Source organism: Arachis duranensis, chromosome 5 (genome assembly GCF_000817695.3).
Source record: "Arachis duranensis cultivar V14167 chromosome 5, aradu.V14167.gnm2.J7QH, whole genome shotgun sequence".
NCBI lineage: Eukaryota > Viridiplantae > Streptophyta > Magnoliopsida > Fabales > Fabaceae > Arachis > Arachis duranensis.
Genome location: NC_029776.3, coordinates 90,704,160 through 90,713,426, shown reverse-complemented (window position 1 = coordinate 90,713,426; position 9,267 = coordinate 90,704,160). Strand labels below are relative to the sequence as shown.

Genomic DNA, 9,267 nt, shown 5'->3' with positions numbered 1-9,267 from the left:
ATTCAGATGTTAAAAAACTTAATAATAAATGATACTTTAATATATCTATTTAAAGCTATTTAGAAAATTCGTCATTGAAGGTGCACGTATTTTGCTCCAACCAAATAACCTTATTTTGTGCATATGAACATAAGCATTCATAATTATTTTGGTAGTTAGAGCTAACAAAATGTCCTTGGTTCTTTTGATTTTGAATCAAAAGAAAGATGTGTAATTTTGGTTGCATCAGTTAATCAGTTAGTTATTCTTCAATTATGCATTTCCATGCATTTTGGAGTTGTAACTTCTTTCCTTATGTTGGGGGGAAGAGTTGGTGTTATTCAAATCTTGGCTTAAAGAGTATGCATTTTTACTAAACACAGTAATGAGGTTGATGAGTCCTTTAAGGTCGAAGAAGCTGAAACGGTAAACATACCTCAGCCCCCAACAGACAAGATATTCATTCTATTCTATTACCGGCATTTATTTCACTCTATTTTACTTAATTTTGTGTGTGTAAGTGTAACCTAATGTGTACTCAATGCAATTCAAGTTGTTTGTGTTAGGAGGCAATGTATTTGTTGGCTCACATATTTGTAGAGAAGCCTTAGATCACGGTTTGTCCGTTGCCAGTCTTAGAAGGTTCCAAATCCCACTTTCATTCCCATTAGCATTGTTTGTTTGGTGCAATTTCATGCCACTCACTTTGTGTTTTACTTGTTGCAAGTCTTGCAGGTCATTCTTGCAGGGACGACAGCGAGTTGTATCCAGAGATTACATAATTTGGCATGGAAAAGAAGAAAATTTAGGTACCTTGCTATTTTCGTTATCTTCTTCATGTATTCATACTTTGTTGTATTTTTTAGCATTCCAATCACCCCGTTCATTTAGAAAACTTGGGTTTATTGACTTTATACTTAAGTGCTCCCATAGATTATCAGAAAGAAAGATATTTTCATATAATATATGATTTAAGCACAAACTGAAAAAATCAAAATGGGTACTTTAAAATGAATAATATTTACTATTCAGAAATTCCAGTAAACTATCTTCATGACATCATATTATGTCTATATATATGTACTCATGACATCCTTGATGGAACATCACTCCCTTCTTTTTTGAGTATATATAGTGATGATTATTTATGTCTATATATGTCTATTTTTTGAGTATCATGTGTATAAAAATTGTGCTCGCATTTTGATGATCCATTCCATTTACAGGCTTGCAAATTTTTAATTTGAGACGAAAAGATTATTGTGCATATACATACAGTAATTAACATCTGAAGATATTATAATCATGGCTTATGTACTTAATAAAGTTAAAAGGTCAGAAAACAATTAGCTTCTATCTCATTTTCTTCATGTATTTTCCATTTGAAATTATTATAGCTCTTATGGAGAAATTGGCTTCTAATGATATCACTAACATAAAATGTTTTATTTCAAGCTTTAGTGCGTTTACCGAATGCAAAACCTTGGCGACGATCTTTGTGGCATGTTGTAGTGACTTCTCTATCTTCATTTTTATATGATTACCACATTGGGTATGCTCTTCTATATTGAAGCTTGAATAAACTTTATTTTTCTGATGTCTAAGAAATTATTTAATTACCTTGTTGCTATATTGGTTATCCAGAGTAGTCACTGAAACCTTAGAGAGCATTTCTAAAAAGCTTGATTTTAATGGGAATACAATAGCTGAAGGTACTTCCTTGTATTTGTCTGATTAATATCAATGCTCACTCTCATGTTCTAAATCTAAATATTTCTCTATTTTCTTTGCTTTTTATGTTGATGAAGGTCTTGTAGTAAATACCTATTTAGGAGGTGCTTTTTTAGGTCTCTGTTTAGTGGTTGGATTGCAGATGGGGTTGGGCGTAAACAGTCGAGTCGTTTCTGTGTGACGTCAAGATCACGGGTTCAAGTCCTAGAAACTAGTCACACTGCACTGATATAATTATCAGTTAGGATACCTATATTACAATTATGAAAACATGGAATGAGAGTTTCAAATGAGGGAGTGTTAATTTTTCATGTATGTTGGATTTCGTTGGAGTCTTCATTCCTTCTCCTTAAGGTACTCCAACAGAATATGTGGCTCATTTCTCAGTTGTTCTGTCACAGCACCACAACAACCATAAGGGATTGGTCTTTAAAAATTGTTGAAAAGATTGATACTACCGTGTTCTACTGTACCAAAAGTATGCAATGGTGGGAAACCTACTGCTGGCTCTTTGTATGTATAATGGTAAGGAATAGGATTACCCCATTGATCATGATGGAAACTATTTTCATGGTTTGTTATTTCTGTTTTAGTCTTAATTATAATCTATCTTCAATATGTGATTTGCTCTTATTCATTGTTTGCTCTTATTATTTCAGAGGGTTTATGGTGAGAAGCAGAAGAAGTACAGCAACAAAATAGACCTGACATTGAAGCTGTCACCTTGTGATGATGAGAACGAAAAAGATAGAAAGAGGAAGCTGAAGAAGTCATTATCATTGATAAAAGATGGCAACATCACATATATGTAATATACACACATAAATATAAATTTATTGCATTTGTGTAGATTTGTTTCTGCCTTCATTTTTTTTCAATACATATATATATTATACATAAATATAAATTTATTTGTATTAGAATCCATTTTTTATTTCATCTTTAAACGATTTCGCTTTTGTTTTTATTTTGATTTTCAATAATTGTTAGCATTTGATCCTAATAAATAGTTATCTATCTTTGATTATTTATATATTTTGTTGAATAAGAATTATATATAAAAATTAAGTTTTAATAGTGATATATGTGAAATTTAGTTAAAATTGATAATTAGGAAGCAACAGTAGTGACTGATTTAGTGACCGATTTTGAAATTTTGAAGTTAGCCATTAGCGACCGATTTAGCGACAAAAAAATTAGCAACCGATTTAGCAACCAAAATATTGGTCTCCATTTAGTGACCGAATACCTCAGCGACTGACTTAGCGACCGAAATATTATTTGCTATTTAGCGATCGATCATGTTAGCGACCGAAATTATTTAGTATGAGTTAGGTGGCCTTGGTTGAAAATCGGTCGGTAAATATTAGCGACCATCATCAGTCACTATTTTGAATTTAGCGACCACCAAAATCGGTCGCTGAATTAGTCGCTATTCCGGTAATTACTTGTAGTGTGAGCGGGATAAAACCACCATCCTCACCGTGTGCGGAACGAACCACCATCCCCACAACATTTATATCTCAAAACTAATTTCCAAAACTAATTTCAACTTCATTTTTAAGTTTAAGACTTTCTTAAAAAGATTCGAGAATCATTCAATTTCACCAATCAAATTCAAATACTTTAAATTCACTAAAACTTCTCAAAACATAATTCTTTAATCAAAATTAACCAAATAAAACTTCAAAACAAAGTCTCTAGTTTTTTTTAAAATAGCACCACTTTCCATCCTTCTTATTATTTAATTTCACCTTAACTCCTATAAAATTTTGGCAAAATACCTCCTAAAGCTCGGACTTTTTCATGTTTCAAGGTTCCATCCAAATCAAATAATTTCTCAACATGTACCAATCAAACATAATCAAAAATTCCAACAACCAATCATTTTCCAATAATCAGCAAACCAATCCTAGTCCATCATCACAAACAATCTAAAACAGTTCAATTTAATCTATAAGACTCACATAATTAAAAAAAATATTTTTTTATATCAATATCGATTTATAACAATTTTTTAAAATAAAAGTAAATTTTAAAAAAAGTTCCTACCTCAATTGCAACTCAACTACGCGACAAACTCTCTTTATTCTTTTTCTTCCGTTCTCTCTTCTTTCCGTTCTGCGTGTGTGTGTTGCGTGAAAGATGTCAAGGTGTGTGAGGGTGAAGGTAGGGTGGCAGCTAGAGGTCTGAGTGTATGTGGGTTAGGGTAAAATTAAGATTAGGTTAGAGTATGATAAAATTAGGAAATTTAGAATTTGGGTAGTGTAGTAATTTTGATAAAATTGAAGGGTTGAGTAGTAATTGAAAACTAAATATAGTTTAATATAATTACTTTTGAGACACTGTTTATTTATCAATTTACAAATTATTTTTAAATAAATACTTTAATTTAAAATTAGAGATAAATTAATTATTCATAAAATAAAATTCAAAAACTCACCATTCAAATTAAATCATATGAAATTCTCATTATTTTTCAATTACTCAAACTTTAAATTCTAAATAAAAAAATACCGAATTATTATAAAAAAATATAAATTCTAATTAATTTTAAACTCAAAAACTCATAATTTTGATTTAATTACTTTTGATAAAAATAACTTTTTAAAAATAAAATCTTAAATAAACATAATAAATTACAAATAATTCATTATTTAAATTTTAAAAATTCAGAGTCTTACATTAATATCAATATTCAAACTAAACCATATGAAATTTTTATTATTTTTCAATTACTCAAACTTTAAATTCTAAATAAAAAAATATCCAATTATTATGAAAAGTATATAAATCCTAATTAATTTTAAATTTAAAGTCTCATAACTTTAATTTAATTACTTTTAGTAAAAATAAATTTTTGAAAATAAAATTATAAATAAACATAATAAATTACAAATAATTCATTATTTAATTTCTAAAAATTTAAAATCTTATAAAATTTATTGTGAAAATGAAATTTTAAAAAAATAATTTTATATTAATTTAAAAAATTCAGTGTCGTTTGAACTAATATTAGTTAGAATCATTAATATAATTATTTCTTCTCTTAGATTTTTAATTTTATTCATAATTTATACTTTTATTATTAATATATGTTTTTAAAGTATGTGTTTTAACTGTGATCAATTAAATAACTTTAAAAAGTTAATTTTTGTCATCTTTATATTAATATTTTGTCAATTTTTTTAAAAAGTATTCTTTTATTTATTTATTTTTTTTCCTTCTTCCCAACATTACAAGTTCACCGTACCCCTCACCATCTGCTACCAATCTTTACCAACTACCGCCAATAACCACTACCACCAGCTAAATACTACTAGCTGGCCACTACTGTTGGCCATTCTAAACCTAAATTTTAAATTTTAAATCTTTAAAAAGCAAGAATTAAAAATTAAATTTTTGATAAAAAAATAACTAATATTAATTAATTAAAATTTTATTTTTTATACTTATTTTAAAAAAAATAAAAAATATTTGGAAGAAAACTTTTTTAAGTTTAACCCATTATATTTTACAATCTATTAAAATTCGTCTAATGTAAAATTAAATTTCTAAATCAGAAAATCCATTTTTATTATGAAAATTACTAATATAGGGAACCAAATCTACTGGGGCTAAAAAATTAACTAATATAGAAAAAGTATTATTGTGTTTGTCTCGTCTGACCTTTGATTATTATTAATTATTTGGCTCGAGACACTTTTAACACATATTTTACCCTAGGGTTTGATCTTGAATCTATTTAAAGAGAAAGAAGTTTGTCTAATATTATTTGACCAAGCCAGCATTATTAGTTGAGCTAAGTCTATCTATATTATATTATGGAATAATTACTAAGAATACATTGTTGTTAGGAGTAGTGAAGCACAAGCAACCCATTCTTTTAGATATAGCTAGCTAGGTATACGATGTAGGCTTTTTTGTTAATGGCTGATAAGTTTGAAATAATAATATTCGTTATGTTATAGAATCGTCAAAGGCATTTTTGTATTAGAGGCAATATAGTTGGCCAAACAAATTTCATATCTAGAATTTAATTAACTTGCAGCCACTAGTAGTTAAGGAAAATGAGAGTATAGTTTTTTATTATTGATCATGCGTTGCATCGGTTTTGTAGAGAAAATTAAAGATGTGTAATAATATTATGATTTATTTCATAACACATGAATTAGTTCTTATATATATATATATATATATAAAGAGGTGTAATTATTTTCATTAATTATTGATTAGGAAAAGGCTATTTTTTTACCTGTGTTTTTGCACATTTGTCGTGTGAATTCTACTATTTATTATAACATTTTGCATTATCGTTCAACATAATATATTTTCAGAGATGAGTTGGTAAGTTAAATTCAAATATTTTAATGGACTATATTTCACCTTTTTTTATTTTACTATTTATTATCGTAAGAAATTGCAAATATTCATTGTTTAAAATAGAGATGCTATACTATCACAGTATCACTTCCAGAATTACTCCTATTTTGTTTGATTTTTTTAAATTATCCTCTATTTTTACTATCTTGTTTTTCATATTGATAACAGAATTATTAGAGAAAGTTTAACATTATTAATTAGAGAGTAGTAATATCAACTTTCTATAAAATATAAGCTGTTACGTATTTTCATGAATATTTATTATTAGAATGTGTTTGTGGCTTGAACTGAAAGCAAAGTGGTAGTTAGAGGTCTGATTCAAGAAGCACATCATGTGCCTCTCAAACAACTTCATTAAGAATTCGAACCTTGCTCTGCCATAAGTGGAAAAAGTACCCACCTATGACCTATGAGTGATTTCTATATTAATTTTAAAATATAAATATTAATAAAAATATATTTTTTAATTTCTAAAAATTTATTAAAAATTATTATTTGATTTATTAGTATCTAAAAAATTATTACCGAAACTTTTGATGTTAAAAAAATTAATATAAAATATAGCCTTTCAAAATGACATAGAAATTAAAACTTGAATTTTTTTAAAATCAGAAGTAACGGATAATTATACAATATAAAATAATCAATATGTAATTTGATAAATAATTAAAATACTATATTAATTAAATTATCATTTAATTTGTGAAATTAAGTATTATTTAATTATCAAAGCATAACGTCATCAAAACATAAGTTTTATACTTAATTTTATAAATTAAATAATAATTTAATGGATACAATATTTTAATTATTTCTCAAATTACATATTGTATAAATATAGTTAGTTATTTTATATTGTATAATTATCCATTATTTATTCTGAAAAAATTCAAATTTTAACTCATGCCATTTTGAAAGGCTATACTTTATATTAACATTTTTAATATCAAAAGTCTCAATAATAATTTGTTAGATACTAATAAATCAAAGAATATTTTTAATGAATTTTTAAAAATTATTTATTGTTCTATTTTAAATTCACAGGTTTATAAAAATGTAAATTTTTTTAGAATTTGAACTAAAACACAAAAGTTAAATTTCTATTCTTACTCATTTTAATTTTTTTAATCTTTTATTTGAATCTAAATAAAGAGTATTTTTTTATTAACATTTATGTTTTAGAGTTAATATAAATTAAATTAAAAGTAAAAAATATCAATAAGTTACATAAGTAATAAATCGAACTAAACTTATTTGATTGTTTAATTTGATTTATTACTTTATAGCATATATATAGTAAATCAAATCTAGAATTTAATTAATTTAATTTACTACTAATATAACTAAATCAAATCTAATTAATTCTATTTATATAAAAATATTCTAGAACAGAAATATAATAAAAATTAATTTAAAATATTTGCATAATATTATACTTTATTCAATTTATTAGTGTGAATTACCCTCACAATAATAAAGGGGGGAAAAAGAAACTGAAAGCAAAGTGCTTTCCCAGTGTAAAAATTAAAGTGCTTTTTTCACGTATAGACTACGTGTCACATGCATGATACGACAATCATGATATGCATATCATGTCATATGGGAAAATCAGAAAATGATATCATATATCCTTTTTGAAAAAAAATAATATGTTTGATGGTGTGAGTAGGGATGACAATATTACCCGAATCTGCTGATATTTATCCCGTTTTTTACCCGTTTGAAGAGGGTTTTTAGCGAGACGAAATTTTAAAAGGAGCGGATGAGATCGGATTTAAGTAATACTCGTCCCACTATATATATAATATATATAATTTTAATATATAATATGTATAATATATGTAAAATAATTAGTAAATTATTAATAATATTGTATCATATTTAAATTTTTACTTTAATTTATGTTATGTATGTAGTGATAATTATATAAATTTTAAAATTTAATTTTATTTATTAGATTTGAATAATTATAGAGACGGGGCAGATATTCGCAGAGTTGGGTTAAAACTCGCGAGTAAAAAGGGGACAAATTCTGTGCGGATTGTTGTACAGCAAGAGAGAAGTGAGTAGAACAAAAACCTGCCCCTATCCACCCCTAGGTGCGAGTCTGTGAGAAATAAAAATAATATCGAATTGGCATAAAACTACACGTTTAAAATGGGTTAAGTATCATTTTTGTTCTTAAGATTTAGATTATAAATTTTATTTATTTTTAATTTTTTGTATTTAAATCCATTACTAAAGTTTAACTTAATTTTAAAATCGTTTTTCGAACTAAAATACTCTTCTCTAACAACCCTTCTAACAACCCTTCTTCAGTAACATTCTTCACCAAAATATTTAATTTTTCTTTTTTTTTTCTTCATCCAGAATTTTTGGTTTTCGCTTCTACAGATGAAATAAATTTAAATCATTTTTTCATTAGGAAAATTAACAACAACAATGGAAATTTCAAAACAAAAACCACACAACTAAGAAACACCAGCAGCAACAACAAACAACAAAAAATAAACAAGAAACAAAAGTAGAATCCCAGAAACCAATGCCAGAACAAAACCGACGACAGAAGCCGGCAAACAAGGAAACAACAAATTGGAGGAGCCGAGGAGGAGCAAAAACAGTGACGGCGGTGCGCGATGTCCTCCCTCGCCGATCTGCGGCCGTCGACGTCGGACATTGGCGCTGGAGCAAAAACGGCAACGCGGCGACGCGGCGCTCCTTCCTCGCCGATCTGCTGGCGTCTACGTCGGACACTGGCACAGGAACAAAAACGGCGATGTGGCGCGCGACACCCTCCCTCACCGATCTGCTAGCATCTTCCCCCCGCTCATGGAAACAGTGGCACTGGAGCAGAAATGGCGACAATAGCGCGTGACGTCCTCTTTTGCCGGCGTCATCGCCACCTTTTTCTCCCCCCTTCTTCTTTTCCGTGGTTTCCTCTCTTTCTATCTTCTCAACTTCAAACACTCTCTTTTTCATATCTTTTTCTTTTTTTATTTTATAATCTTTTATTAAAAATAATTTGGTTAAGAATTTTAAAATTTAAGTAAAAAAAAAACGATTTTAAAACTAAGTTAAACTTGAGAAACGAATTTAAATAAAAAAATTTGAAGACGAATAAATTTTTTTACCTAAACTTAGAGACCAAAATCCTACTTAACTCTTTTGTATACA

The 9,267-nt window shown here is 27.4% G+C and overlaps 1 long non-coding RNA gene across 3 annotated transcripts; it reads left to right on the top strand.

Annotated features, from left to right (window-relative positions):
- The first annotated feature begins 1,432 nt into the window (after positions 1 to 1,432).
- On the top strand, positions 1,433 to 2,505 carry LOC127747435 (uncharacterized). 3 transcript variants are annotated; one of them, XR_008009237.1, is made up of 4 exons: positions 1,433 to 1,531; positions 1,624 to 1,691; positions 2,112 to 2,235; positions 2,370 to 2,505. It is a non-coding gene; the product is annotated as an uncharacterized LOC127747435 (long non-coding RNA). The 3 variants fall into 3 exon arrangements; XR_008009238.1 differs by having other exon boundaries at positions 2,098 to 2,235; XR_008009239.1 differs by having other exon boundaries at positions 1,788 to 2,235.
- Positions 2,506 to 9,267: the final 6,762 nt, after the last annotated feature.